The sequence below is a fragment of the Dipodomys merriami genome, unplaced genomic scaffold, assembly GCF_024711535.1.
Source record: "Dipodomys merriami isolate MVZ:Mamm:240054 unplaced genomic scaffold, mDipMer1.0.p SCAF_1638, whole genome shotgun sequence".
Classification (NCBI taxonomy): Eukaryota; Metazoa; Chordata; class Mammalia; order Rodentia; family Heteromyidae; genus Dipodomys; species Dipodomys merriami.
In genome coordinates, this window is record NW_027202980.1 from 1 (window position 1) to 13723 (window position 13723).

Sequence of the window (13723 nt, forward strand, 5' to 3'; positions counted from 1 at the left end):
AGGCCCCTTTTTGGTTGGGCTCCAGCCCTCAATTTTTATTCTTCCACACAGTAGCCTAACAAAGGAGTTCCAGCTGTGCCTTCACGCTAATCTCCGTCTCTTTAAGGTCCAGCTCATGTGCATCTACTGGCCATTTCTATAAACTAACCCACTCTGACTCTTCCCCATAAGCATGGAGAACCAGTTTTACAGAAGATTCTAGAAAGTTGTATTCACTATTGGCGGCTTTGTAGCTGTGTATGTAGTTGACATGTTTTCTTTGAAGAGGTCTGAATTTCACCCTTGGTTTAGGATAGGTAAGAGGAGCTCTTCACTTTTCCCTTACTTCCTTTATTATTCATTCTTCCTTGGTGGGCAAGGTAATTGGTTTTTGTTTGTTTGTTTGTTTTGGTCCTGGGGCCTGAACTCTGGGCCTGGGCATTGTCCTCTTCAGCTGAATGCTAGTACTCTACAACTTGAGCCACAGCACCACTTCCAGCTTTTCCTGCTTATGTGGTGCTGAGGAATCGAGGCAAGCACTTTACCACTGAGCCACCTTCCCAGCCCCAGGTAACTGTTTTTCTACACCTGCTTCTTGTGGTGTGTGTGTGTATGTGCCCATGCACATATGCCAGTCTATTGTTGGAACTCAGGACCTGGGAGCTGTCCCTGTGCTTTTGTGTTCAAGGCTAGTACTCTACTACTTGAGCCAAAGCTCCACTTGCAGATTTTTGGAGGTTAATTGGAGACAAGTGTCTCAGACTCTGCTGTCCAGGCTGGATTTGAATTCCAGTACTCAGATCTCAGCTCCTGAGTACCTAGGATTACAGGCTTGAGCCATTGGTGCTCAGCTCACCTGCTTTGTCTGTATCTATTAATATTCTCATTCATTCCTTTTAGTATTTATCCACCTTCTACTTAACTAATAATCTTTATATTACACTTCCCCTGCTCAAAATCAGATGTGGCCAAGTATAGAAGCATGCCTATAGTCAAGAGACTAGAACAGGAAGAAGATTGCTTAAGTCAAGTAGTTCAGTCCAGCCTGGCAACCATGTCAGTTAAAAAAAAAGAAAAAAACTTTCCTGAGTGATTTCTAAATGACAAGTCTTTATACTTAAATGTCTACTTTCAGTAGATTTGTTTCCAGTTTAAGTTGCAATGCCTTTGTCAATCAGGGAAAATTTTAATATAACTTCTGATGCAAATCATAAAACCTTACAGTTTCCTTCCTTCCTGCACACACACACACACACACACACACACACACACACACACACGGATATGTTATAACTCAAGAAAGAGTTTTACTGTTTTTTATTCTGCTAATGTTCTGAATTGTTTCATGTTAAAGAAGAGTCTTCGGGGGCTGGGAAGGTGGTTCAGTGGTAGAGCACTTTCCTTGCATGCATGAGGCCCTGGGTTCGATTCCCCAGCACCACATAAGCAAAAAGAAAAAACACCAGAAGTGGCGCTGTGGCTCAAGTGGTAGAGTGCTAGCCTTGAGCTAAATTGCTGAGTGAGAGACAGCGCCCAGGCCCAGAGTTCAGGTCCCACGACCGGACTCCCCCCCCCCCAAAAAAAAAGAAGAGTCTTCAGAGGAAAACAACCCTTGAAACTGGATGCTACAGAAAACCTCTAGGGCACTAGTACTTATACTTCCTTTTCCCAGAGAGAGACTTAGTCATCCTTAGATAACTAGAAAACATCAGCGACTATGAACCACAAGACCAGGATACTTTTAGTTCCACCTACAATAGAAGATGAAAATAACTACATGACAGTGACAAGTTCCACTCAAGACTCAGAAGCCAGATCTTTACGACTCCAGTCTGATTGTCCAGCTTTACTCCCAATGCTTTTTTTTTTTTTTTGCTTGTCCTGGGGCTTGTGAACTTGGGTCCTGGGTGCCGTCCCTGATCATCTTTGTGCTCAAGGCTAGCATTCTACCACTCTAGCCACAGTGCCACTTCCAGCTTTTTCTGTGATTAATTTGAGGTAAGAGTCTCATAGACTTTCCTGCCTAGGTGGCCTTGAACTGCAATCCTCAGATCTTAGCATCCTGAGTAGCTAGGATTACAGGCCTGAGCTACCAATGCCCATACCTCCCGATGCTTTTATTCTTTGTTTACTAAGCTATCTTCTTTCCTCTTGATTGCTCTTAGGTTTTGGACTAATTCCAATATCTAGGTTTGAAGTTAAGTCCTCATGTTTTGTAGATAAGAACTCTTTAAAGCAGAACCACATCTCCAGCCCTAATATTTGGTGATTATTTTTTAGATAGGGTCTAGCTACCTGCTTAGGTATATCCATCTATGTTAGGCTTCTGGTTTAGCTAAGATAAAAGGTACACACAACAGTATCCAATTCTGCTGAGGAGTCTCTGTAACTTTTCTGCTCTGCTGCCTCAAACCTTAATCCTTCCAATGTTAGCCTTCCATTTAGTTTCCATTTAGCTCAGGTTACAAGCATGAGCAGCCAGCACTATGCACTATGCACTATGCAAAGGTTGTTTTTTTTTTTTTTTTGGTTGGTTGTGGGGCTTGAACTCTGAGCTCTTCAGCTCAAGGTGAGCGCTCTACCGCTTGAGCCACAGCACCACTTCCGGTTTTCAAGTGGTTTATTGGAGATCAGAATCTCATGGACTTTCCTGCCCTGGCTGGCTTTGAACTGTGATCCTCAGATCTCAGCCTCAGCATTCAAACCCAGAATTCAAACCCCACGACCAACCATAAAAAAAAGAAAGAAAGTAAAGGGGTGACATTGTCCAAAAAGAAATGCACTCTTAACCTGACTTATATAATGTAAACCCTTTTGTATATTACCTTTATAATAACAACAACAAATTTTGAAGAGGGCTGGGAAGGTGACTCAGTGGAAGAGTGTTTACCTTGCATGCATGAGGACCTGGGTTTGATTCCTCAGCACCACATAAGCAGAAAAAGCTGGAAGTGGCACTGAGTGTCAAGTGGTAGAGTGCTAGCCTTGAGCATAAGAGCTGAGGGATAATGCTCACGCCCAGAGTTCAGACCCCACAACAGACAAAATAAATAAATAAATAAATAAATAAAACTCCTTTAACCTTTAACTGTGCCTAGGTGGATTTTCTTGTTCACCAGTTAATTCGCCTCAATATGATAGAGTACTAACTTTGAGCAAAAGAGCTCAGGGACAGTTCGCAGGCCCCGAGTTAAAGCCCCATGGCCAACAACAACAAAAGAATCAGGCTACAAAAGGAAGAGAACAAATGGGCTAAGATTTTAATTCCAGGGGTTCAACTTCCATTTGTATAGTTAAGTTGGTACAGTGGCTTGTTATTATTACTTTAATGAGGAGGAAAACATTCCCAAATTCCCTTCAGTGGATTCCAAATTAGAGTTGGTAAAAATTTGAAATAAGAAAGTCAATGTGGTGAGGCTGGGAAGGTGGCTCAGTGGTAGAGTGCTTGCCTTGCATGCATGAGGCCCTGGGTTCGATTCCTCAGTACCACATAAGCAGAAAAAGCCAGAAGTGGTGCTGTGGCTCAAGTGGTAGAGCACTATCCTTGAGCTAAAGAGCTGAGGGACAATGCCCAGGCCCAGAGTTCAGGCCCCAAGACCAACCAAAAAAATTAACCTAAAACTAAAACAAAACAAAACAAAACAAAAAACACAGAAAGAAAGTCAATGTGGTTACACATAGAAAAAGACAGAGGACCAGTAGCTTCCAAATCATTCTCATCCCATATACTTCAAAAGTGACCAGGGAAGGGTGGGAGGTTGGCTCAGCACTGTGGCTCAAGTGGTAGAGCAGTAGCCTTGAGCTAAAAAGCTGATGGTCAGTGCCAGGGCCCAGAGATCAGGCCGCATGACCAACAACAACAAAAAAGTGACCAGGGACTAATACCTTGGTAGTCAAAATAACCTATTTTTCCTTATAATTTGCTTTCCTCATGTTTTTTGTCATAATGAAGGAAATCTACCACAGGGTGGGCTAAGACACAGAGAGTGAAAGTTTTATTTACTTCACTCAAAGTGATAAATGACACCAGAGGTAGGCTGTGATAAATTATGTATGTACAGGGCAATATTTATTGCAAATATCTATAGAAATCTATAGAAAGAAATTCACTGTACCTATCATCTTAGTATGAGGCAGCATGTTAGTTTCATAATCTGAAGAAATACATTAAAAAAACAGTATGAGCTGGGTGTCGGGGGCTCACGCCTGTAATCCTAGCTACTCAGGAGGCTGAGATCTGAGGATCACAGTTCAAAGCCAGCCCAGGCAGGAAAGTCCATGAAACTCTTATCTCCAATAAACCACCAGAAAACCGGAAGTGGCATTATAGCTCAAGTGGTAGAGCGCTAGCCTTGAGCTGAAAAGATGAGGGCCAGCACCTAGGCCCAGAGTTCAAGCCCCAAGACCGAAAACAAACAAACAAACAAGCAAAAAAAAACCACTATGGACCTGGGTGCTGGTGGCTTATGACTGTAATACTCCCTACTCAGGAAGATAAGAACAGAAGATTGTGGTTTGAAGCCAGCCCATGCAAAGAGTCTGCAAGGCTCCATCTCCAAAATAACCAGCAAAAAGCTAGAGTGGAAGTGTAGTTCAAGTGGTAAAATGACATCTGGACAAACAAGTGAACATAATGTCCTGAGTTCAAACACAAGTTATTGGCAAAAAACAAAACAAAACACTATGAACAAACTAAAATTCTAATAAAGGCTCAAATAATCATCATCAAGGGTTTGTGGTTTTGTTTTTGTTTTTGTTTTGTCAGTCATGGGGCTTGAACTCTGGGCCTGGGTGTTGTCCCTGTGCTCTTCAACTCAAGGCAAGCGCTCTACCTCTTGAGCCACAGCACCACTTCAGTGTTCTAGTGGTTTATCGGAGATCAGAGTTTCATGGACTTTTCTGCCTAGGCTGGCTTTGAACCATGATCCTCAGATCTCAGCCTCCTGAATAGCTAGGAATACAGGCTTGAGCCACCGGTTCCCGGCAAGAAGGTTTTAAAAAAGTAAAGAAGATTAAAAAACAAAGGAGAGAAAAGAAAGTTAAAATTCCAGAATCCTAAAATCAAAACCTTCATTTAAAATAGTTTTAAATATACAAATGAAAAGTAAACCTGGTGCTAACCTATAATCTTAGCAGCCTCCACCCACTGAGCTATATCACTCATCCCCACTTTAATCATGTGCCACAAAAAGCTTGCATTATGTCTAAAAAAAAAACTTAGCTACTCAGGAGGTTGAAATCTACAGAACATGTGGAGGCTGGGCAGGAAAGTCTGTGAAACTCATATCCAATTAACCAGTGAAAAGACAGAAGTAGAGCTTTGGCTCAAGTGGCAGAGCACTAGTCTTGAGCAAAAAGGTTCAGAGACAGCACATAGGCCCCGAGTTCAAGCCATAAGACCAGCAAAAAAACCCCATGGATTTTAAAAAAGGGGAACTGGGAAGGTGGCTCAGTGGTAGAGTGCTTGCCTTGCATGCATAAGGCCCTGGGTTTGATTCCTAAGCTGTACATAAGCAGAAAAAGCCAGAAGTGGCACTGTGGCTCAAGTGGTAGAGCGCTAGGCTTGAACTGAAGAGCTGAGGGAGAGTGCCCAGGCCTACAGTTCACCCCGACTGACAAAAAACAAAAACAAAAACAAAAAAACCAACCAACCAACCAACCAACAAAAAAAAAAAATGGGCACTGATAGCTCACGCCTATAATCTTAGCTACTCTGGAGATGGAGATCTGAGGATCACAGTTCAAAGCCAGCCCAAGCAGGAAAGTCCATGAGACTTATCTCCAATAAACCACCAGAAAACTGGAAGCAGTGCTGTGGCTCAAGTCAGAGACCTTGCTTTGAGCTGAAGAGCTGAAGGACAGTGCCCAGGCCTAGAATTCTAGTCTCATGATCAACACACACACACACACACACACACACACACACACACACACACACACACACACACACACAAAGGAAAGTTGAAATTGAAAAGAAAAACTGTTAAAATCATTCAGACTGTTTTATTTATCTATTTACAGACAATGTGACTGATTGCTTGTGTACAAAATTTCTAGAAATCTACAAAAGAAGAAAAAGAAAAAACATCTCAAACTTTAATTTAGGCAAGAGCTCAAGATATCAAATAAAGGGCTGGGAAGGTGGCTCAGTGGTAGAGTGCTTGCCTTGCATGCCTGAGGCCCTGGGTTCAATTCCTCAGCACCACATAAGCAAAAAGAAAAAAGCTGTAAGTGGCGCTGTGGCTCAAGTGGTAGAGTGCTGAAGAGCTGAGGGACAACAGGCACAGAGCTCAGGCCTCAGGACCGGACCCTCTCCCACCCAAAAAAAGATATAAAATAAATACGCAATAAATAATATGGTAGGTTTAGGAAGGTGGCTCAATAGTTGAGTGCTTACCTTGCATGCATGAGGCCCTAGGTTCAATTCCTCAGCACCACATAAGCAGAAAAATCCAGAACTGGCACTGTGGCTCCAGTGGTAGATTGCTATTCTTGAACTGAAGAGCTGAGGGACAGTGTCTAGGCCCAGACTTCAGGCCCCATGACCAACAAAATAAATAAACAAATAAATAATATAGTATTATAACACAATAAATATCTACTTACAATATTTTTATACAGTAACAAATTACACATGCACACTAAAATCAAAACAATAATCACTCCAAAAAATGAAATATTTCTTCGTAAGTCTAACAAGCATGTATGGGACTTATAAGCTGAAAACTATGCAATGTCAATAAAAGAAATGAAAGAAAAAATAAATTAATGGACAGACTGAGTTTATGGTTTAGAAGACTAAAGCTAATAAATATTAAAAATTTTCTCAAATAGATGTTTTATTTGTATCAGGATTCCAGCAAGATTTGTTTGTATATCTGGACAAACATATCCTAAAATTTATATGGAAAAACAAAGAAACAAGAATAGTGGCGTATACTTGTAACCCTAGCATTTGAGCTGCTGAGACAGGAAGGTTGTAACCTCAAGGATAGCTTGGGCTAGCTATATAGAGACACTGTCTCACCTTTTGGCCTCCACACACATACAAAGAAGAATATTCCAAACTTTTTTTCTGTGTGTGTTTGACAATGCTGGGGCCTGAACTCAGGGCCTACTTGCTGTCCCTGACTTGTTTTGCTCAAGGCTAGTGTCTACCATACCTCCACTGCCAGTTGTTCTGCAACTGCTTATGAATCTATACTGAATACATATATAAACCGCACATGGCTCTTGTGAACTTCCAAGAGACAAGGAAAATCTTAGTGAGTATTAGTAGAAATACTTAGTTGCTTGCATTTTTCTTTTCTTTTCTTTCTTTCTTTTTTTTTTTTTGAGACAAGGTATCCATTTGCAGCCTGGTTGGCCTTGAACTCATGATCCTCTTGCATCAAGCTTCCAGATTACAAATATGGGTCACCATGTCCAGCTCTAAAGCTATTTGTTACAAAAAAAAAAGAAGGGACAAAGTGTTACTTATATAGATGTGTTTGTGGAATTCAAACCTGCCACATTCATGTGAATTTTCACTTGAAAAACTGTTAGGTTTTTAAAAAGAGGTAACCGAGTAAGAACTGCACCAGCACTCATGTGGTATTCAGGTAAGGGGTAGGTTTATTCAGTAGACCTGCTGGGACAAGGTAAGGTTGGCACTCCACGTGGCTGGCAAAAGAGAGAAAAGAGCTAGAAAAGAGCAGAGAGAGCAAGAAAAGAACAGAGAGAGCTAGAAATGAACAGAGAGAGAGCTAGAATAGAACAGAGAGAGCTAGAATAGAACAGAGAGAGAGCTAGAATAGAACAGAGTGAGCTAGAACAGAGAGAGAGCAGAGAGAGCTAGAAAAGAGCAAGAGAGAGGTAAGAACAGAGAGAAAGAGCTAGAATAGAACAGAGAGAGAGCAGAGAACTAGAAACGAACAGAGAGAGAAAAGGGAGAGTCTGGCCCTGGGCTAGCCCTTATCTAGGGTATGGGGGGGAAAGGTGTGGCCACATCAATTTCAGATGTGACCTCAGCCGATGCAGATGTGACCTCTTCCTGTTGTCCCAGTTGCCTAGGTAACGCAGGTACTGGGTGAAGACTTTGCTGCGAGGAGGGTGGAGTCTGCTCGCCATCCAGGAGCGGACCTTACAAGAACTTGCATAGATTTGCTGAGTTTTTCTTTTTTTAGTAACACTTATGGCTTAAGAGAGAAAGCAGATAATAACCCAATTCTATCTCTTCATCTTTTGAGCTGTAGAGTGAGAAAGACTCCCACATGAGGCACTGGGAAGGTGGCTCAATGGTAGAGTGCTTGCCTTGCATGCATGAGGCCCTGGGTTCGATTCTTCAGCACCACATAAGCAGAAAAAGCTCGAAGTGGGACTGAGGCTCAAGTGGTAGAGCCCTGGTCTACAGCTGAAGAGCTGGGGGACAGCGCCCAGGCCGAGTTCAGGACACACAACCAACAACAACAAAAAAATAAGATTCCTACATGAACAGAGTAAATATAGTATTGAATAAGCCAGGGGCTGGTTGCTCACGCCTATAATCCTAGCTACTCAGCAGGCTGAGATCTGAGGATCACTGTTAAAAGCTAGCCCTGGCAGGAAAGTCCATGAGACTCTTTTTTTTTGAACTTTTTTTTTATTTTTGGGTCCGGTCGTGGGCCTGAACTCTGGGCCTGGGCACTGCCCTCAGCTCTTCAGCTCAAGGCTAGTGCTCTACCACTTGAGCCACAGCGCCACTTCCGGCTTTTTCCTTTTTGCTTATGTGGTGCTGAGGAATGAACCCAGAGCCTCATGCATGCAAGGCAAGCGCTCTACCACTGAGCCATCTTCCCAGCCCTCCATGAGACTCTTCTCTGCAATGAACCACTAGAAAACTGGAAGTTGTGTTGTGGCTCAAGCGGTAGAGTGCTCACCTTGAGCTGAAATGTGCAGGGACAGAGCTCAAGCCCAGAGATCAAACTCCATGACTGACCAAAAAACCCCACCAAACTAACAAAAACAAAAACTCAGAATAGTAAAGTATTTCTCCTTCCTTCTAAACAAATACATCTTCTTAGCCATTCTCATTACGCATCTCTAGAACTTGTCATTCACTAATACATCATCTTCACACGGATGAAGTACTACTAGTTAGTGAAATTTGATTTTTATAAAAGTTTGTTGTTATTATTATTATTATTATTATTATTATTATTATTATTATTATTTTTATTATTATCTGTCGGTCATGGGGCTTGAACTCTGGGTTTGGGCCCTGTCCCTGCACTCTTGGGCTCAAGGCGATTACTCTACCAATTGAGCCACAGCACCACTAATGGTTTTCTAGTGGTTTATTGAAGGTAAGAGTCTCACGGACTTTCCTGTCTGGGCTGGCTTTGAACCATAGTCCTCAGATCTCAGCCTTCTGAGTAGCTAGGATTATACACGTGAGCCACGGGCCACCAGCTAAGTTTGTTGCTATTATAAAGGTAATGTGCAGAGGGGCTAGCAAGGTGGTTCAGTGGTAGAGTGCTTGCTTTGCATGCATGAGGCCCTGGGTTTGATTCCTCAGCACCACATAAACAGAAAAAACTGGAAGTGGCTCAAATCATAAAGTGCTAGCCTTGAGCTGAAGAGCTTAGGGACAGGAGGCAGGCCCAGAGTTCAAACCCCACAACCATCCCCCCCCCTTGCTCAAAGCTGGTGCTCTACCATTTGAGGAATGCCTCTAATCCAGCATTCTGCTGGTTAACGGGAGATGGAGTCTTTAGGTTTTTTTCTGAATGGATTGGGTTAAAATGTTGAGCAACCTTTGTCCAATGAAGCTTGATTCAAAAAAATTTTTTTGAGGTTTAGTAAGGATTTTAGCATAACAGGATTAACAGGGGGAAAAAAACAGAAAAAGAAACATTTCCTGCTCTCTATGCAGGACATGGGAATTAAAGCCTAGTTTGATTCTTGAAATGCAAATAGAAAATTTCTGAAAACTATTAAATATTTCTACATATACTGGTTAAAATCAAGGATAAATGTCTAAGTGTTTATTTCAAATTGAATTCAATATCTAATGATACATTTTCAAAGCATATTATATCATATAGTTTGTTTTTTTTTTTTTTTGCCGGTTGTGGGGCTTGAATTCTGGGCCTGGGCACTGTCCCCCAGCTCTTCAGCTCAAGGCTAGTGCTCTACCACTTGAGCCACAGTCCCCCTTCAAGCTTTTTCTGCTTATGTGGTGCTAAGGAATCAAACACAGGGCTTACGCATGCAAGGCAAGCACTCTACCACTGAGCCACTTTCCCAGCCCCATATAGTATTTTTTAGTTAACCTTAATTTTAGTTTATCTCATGCAAGTTAAAAGTTCTACCATATGATTAGAGAAAACAAAATATACACTAACCACCTTGCTGTGTAGTATTTAACAGATATACATTTCTTTTTAATTAACTACATGTGTTTTGAAGCTGGACATCTATGGATTACAGCTTTAATCCTAGCTACGTAGGAGACTGAGATCAAGAGGATTGAAATTCAAAGCCAGCTTGATTAGAAAAGTCCATGAGACTTCATGTCTAAAATAACCAGCTAAAAACATGTGCTGGACATATGGTTCAAGTAATAGAGCTCAGCCAAGCCAACCAAGCAAGTACAAGGTCCTCAATTCAAACACACAATACAGCTGGGAAGGTGGCTCAGTGTAAAGCGCTTGCCTTGCATGCTTGAGGCCCTGGGTTTGATTCCTCAGCACCCATAAACAAAAAAAAAAGCTAGACGTGGCGCAGTGGCTCAAGTGGTAGAGCACTAGCCTTGAGCTGAAGAGCTGAGGGATAGCGCCCAGGCTCAGAGTTCAGGCCCACGAAAGGACCCAAAAAAACAAAAAACAAAAAACAACCCCCCCACACACAATACAAAGAAATATATATAAAGATGGAAAAAAAGTGAGTGAGAACATACAAGAAAGAACATTAGCTGGGCACCAGTGGCTCACACCTGTAATGCTAGCTACTCAGGAGGCTGAGATCTGAGCATCACGGTTCAAAGCCATCCTGGGCAGGAAACTCCATGAGACTCTTATCTACAATAAACCACTAGAAAACTGGAAGTGGTGCTGTGGCTCAAGTGGTAGAGTGCTCACCTTGAGCTGAAGAGAGCAGAGACAGCATCCAAGTCCAGAGTTCAAGCCCCACAACTGACCAAAAAAAAAAAAAAGGTGCCATTGGGACAGTAGCATGTAGTATAGGCAGCACTCATTGGAGATATCACAGGTCACCCATCAATCTCTGTCCTTGCATAGCTTCTTTTCTAATTGGCTGAGTATTCAGACTCATTAAGACTTCTCTTATCCCATGAATCTGAAGAGAATATTCTTCAGCCCATTGGCAGACCAGCTTAGAAAGCATATCTAGTCACTGTCTCACAAGCTTGCTTTTTATTTATTTTAAATAAGTTTTTATTGTGAAAATACTGTACAGAGGGGTTACAATCACATGAGCAAAGTAATGAGTACATTTTTTTTTTGTCGGTCCAGGGGCTTGAATTCGGGGCTTGGGTGCTGTCCTTGTACTCTTCAGCTCAAGGAAAGCTCTCTACGGCTTGAGCCACAGCGCCACTTCTGATTTTCTAGTGGTTTATTGGAGATAAGAGTCTCACGAACTTTCCTTCTCCAGCTGGCTTTGAACGTCAACCCTCAGATCTCAGCCTGCTGAGTAGCTAGATTAAAGGACTGAGTCATCGGTGCCAGGCATGAGTACATTTCTTATCAAGCATTGTTGGCTCCTCCTTTGTCTTTTCCCCTGCCATCCTTTCTGTCCCATCTCCACAACAACATCCCTCCCTGTCCCCCTATTTTTTATTTTCATTTTTGTTTTTAACCTACTGGTCAAAGCTCTCATTGTTTTTTTTTTGGGGGGGGGTAACTGGTCCTGGGGCTTAAATTTAGGGCCTGGGCATCCCTTTACTATTTTTGTTCAAGGCTAGTGCTGTACCACTTTAGCCACAGCTCCACTTCCTACATGTGGCTGGTTAATTGGAGATAAAGAGTCTCATAGGATTTCCTGCTCTGGGTACCTTCCAATGGAGATTTCCAACACTCAGTCTGCTGAGAAGCTAGCATTATAGGCACCCAGGTTCTGATTGCTTTTTGATATTCATGGTGGAAAACTTACACTGACTTTATCACGCCTCTGACTGAATTGGATCTTTGATTACTATTCTTACAAAAGTTTATTGTTATAATTATTATAAAGTACAGTTACATTAAGTTAGGAAAAGAGTGCTATTTTTTTGTCCATTGTGGGGCTTGAACTCTGGGGTTCGGTGTTGTCAGCTCTTCAGCTCAAGGCTTGCACTCTACCACTTAAGCCACAGTGCCACTTCCAATTTTTTCTGCTTATGTGGTGCTGAGAAATTGAACCCAGGGCCTCATACATGCGAGGCAAGCACTCTACGACTGAGCCACCTTCCCAGCCCCCAAGAGTATATTTCTTTTGGACAATGTCACCTCTTCCCTTTCTCTGTTTTTCCATCCTGTCCTCACCCACAGGTTATATAGTTCACTTTTTAACATAGTGAATACCACTGTTGCATTTGTTCAGTAATGTTCTTTATTTTCGTTATATTTCCCTATATTTTTGCTAATTCTCACTATGTTTACATCAGATTTAAAACATCACATGAAATGTCTATAAGTATTATAATATATATAATAATTATATATTATATATAAAGAATATATATATAATTATAAAACCACAAAGTGTAAGATATGTTAGTACTATTGTGTATTAAGATGAATAATTATATAAAAATATAAAGGAAGGGATTGCCATTGTTAATTTTTGGGGAGAACAGAACTGGGGTTTGAACTCAGTGCATGTGCTAGGTCAGTGTTCTACCACTGGAGCCAATACAATGCAAAAGATTTCCATTAAAATGAATGTATTTGTCCTAAAAAAAATCAGTGCTTTTAAAGGGTTAACTTCTTAGTACATGAAAAGTTCATAAAGTAAAGATAAAATATCCTCATGCATGTGTCTTTGTTCCTAAGAATTAAACCCAGAGCTCTATCACTGAGCTATATTCTTAACCCTCTCTATTCTATTTTATTTTTTTTGGTCGGTCATGGGGCTTGAACTCTGGGCCTGGGCACTGTCCCTCAGCTCTTCAACCCAAGGCTAGAGCTCTACCACTTGCAGTGCCACTTCCAATTTTCTGGTGGTTTATTTGAGGTAAGAGTTTCACAGACTTGCCAGCCTGGGCTGGCTTTGGACCATGATCCTCAGATCTCAGCCTCCTGAGTAGCTAGGATTACAGGCGTGAGTCCGGGCAACCCTCTATATTGTTTAATACAGGGTCACATTGATTTGCCTAGGCTGGCTTCCAATTCCTGATCCTTCTACCTTCACCTCTATGATAGCTGGGATTATAGGCAAGCACTCTGACCCTCTATGCCTTATCTTTCCATCAAGGTTTATCACTTGCTTCTTCTCATCCATTTTAATATTTGTTAGAAAAATTGATTATCTGCCAAGTATAGGCAAAGCATAAGATGATGTCTACTTCTAAGTAGTTTACAACTACCAAGAAAGATTGTAAGTATGCACCACTGGAAGATGAAGCAGAGTCTTTCCAGATGTGATTTTTGGCCTGAGTCATTTCAGAAAGAGTTAGACAGAATGATCAGGTGGTGGAAAACAAGCTAGGGAATGCAGAGGTATACAGGGAAATTATTAGGAAATTTTCAGCATCCTTTACTGATTGCAAGCTCATTGTGCCTGCAGC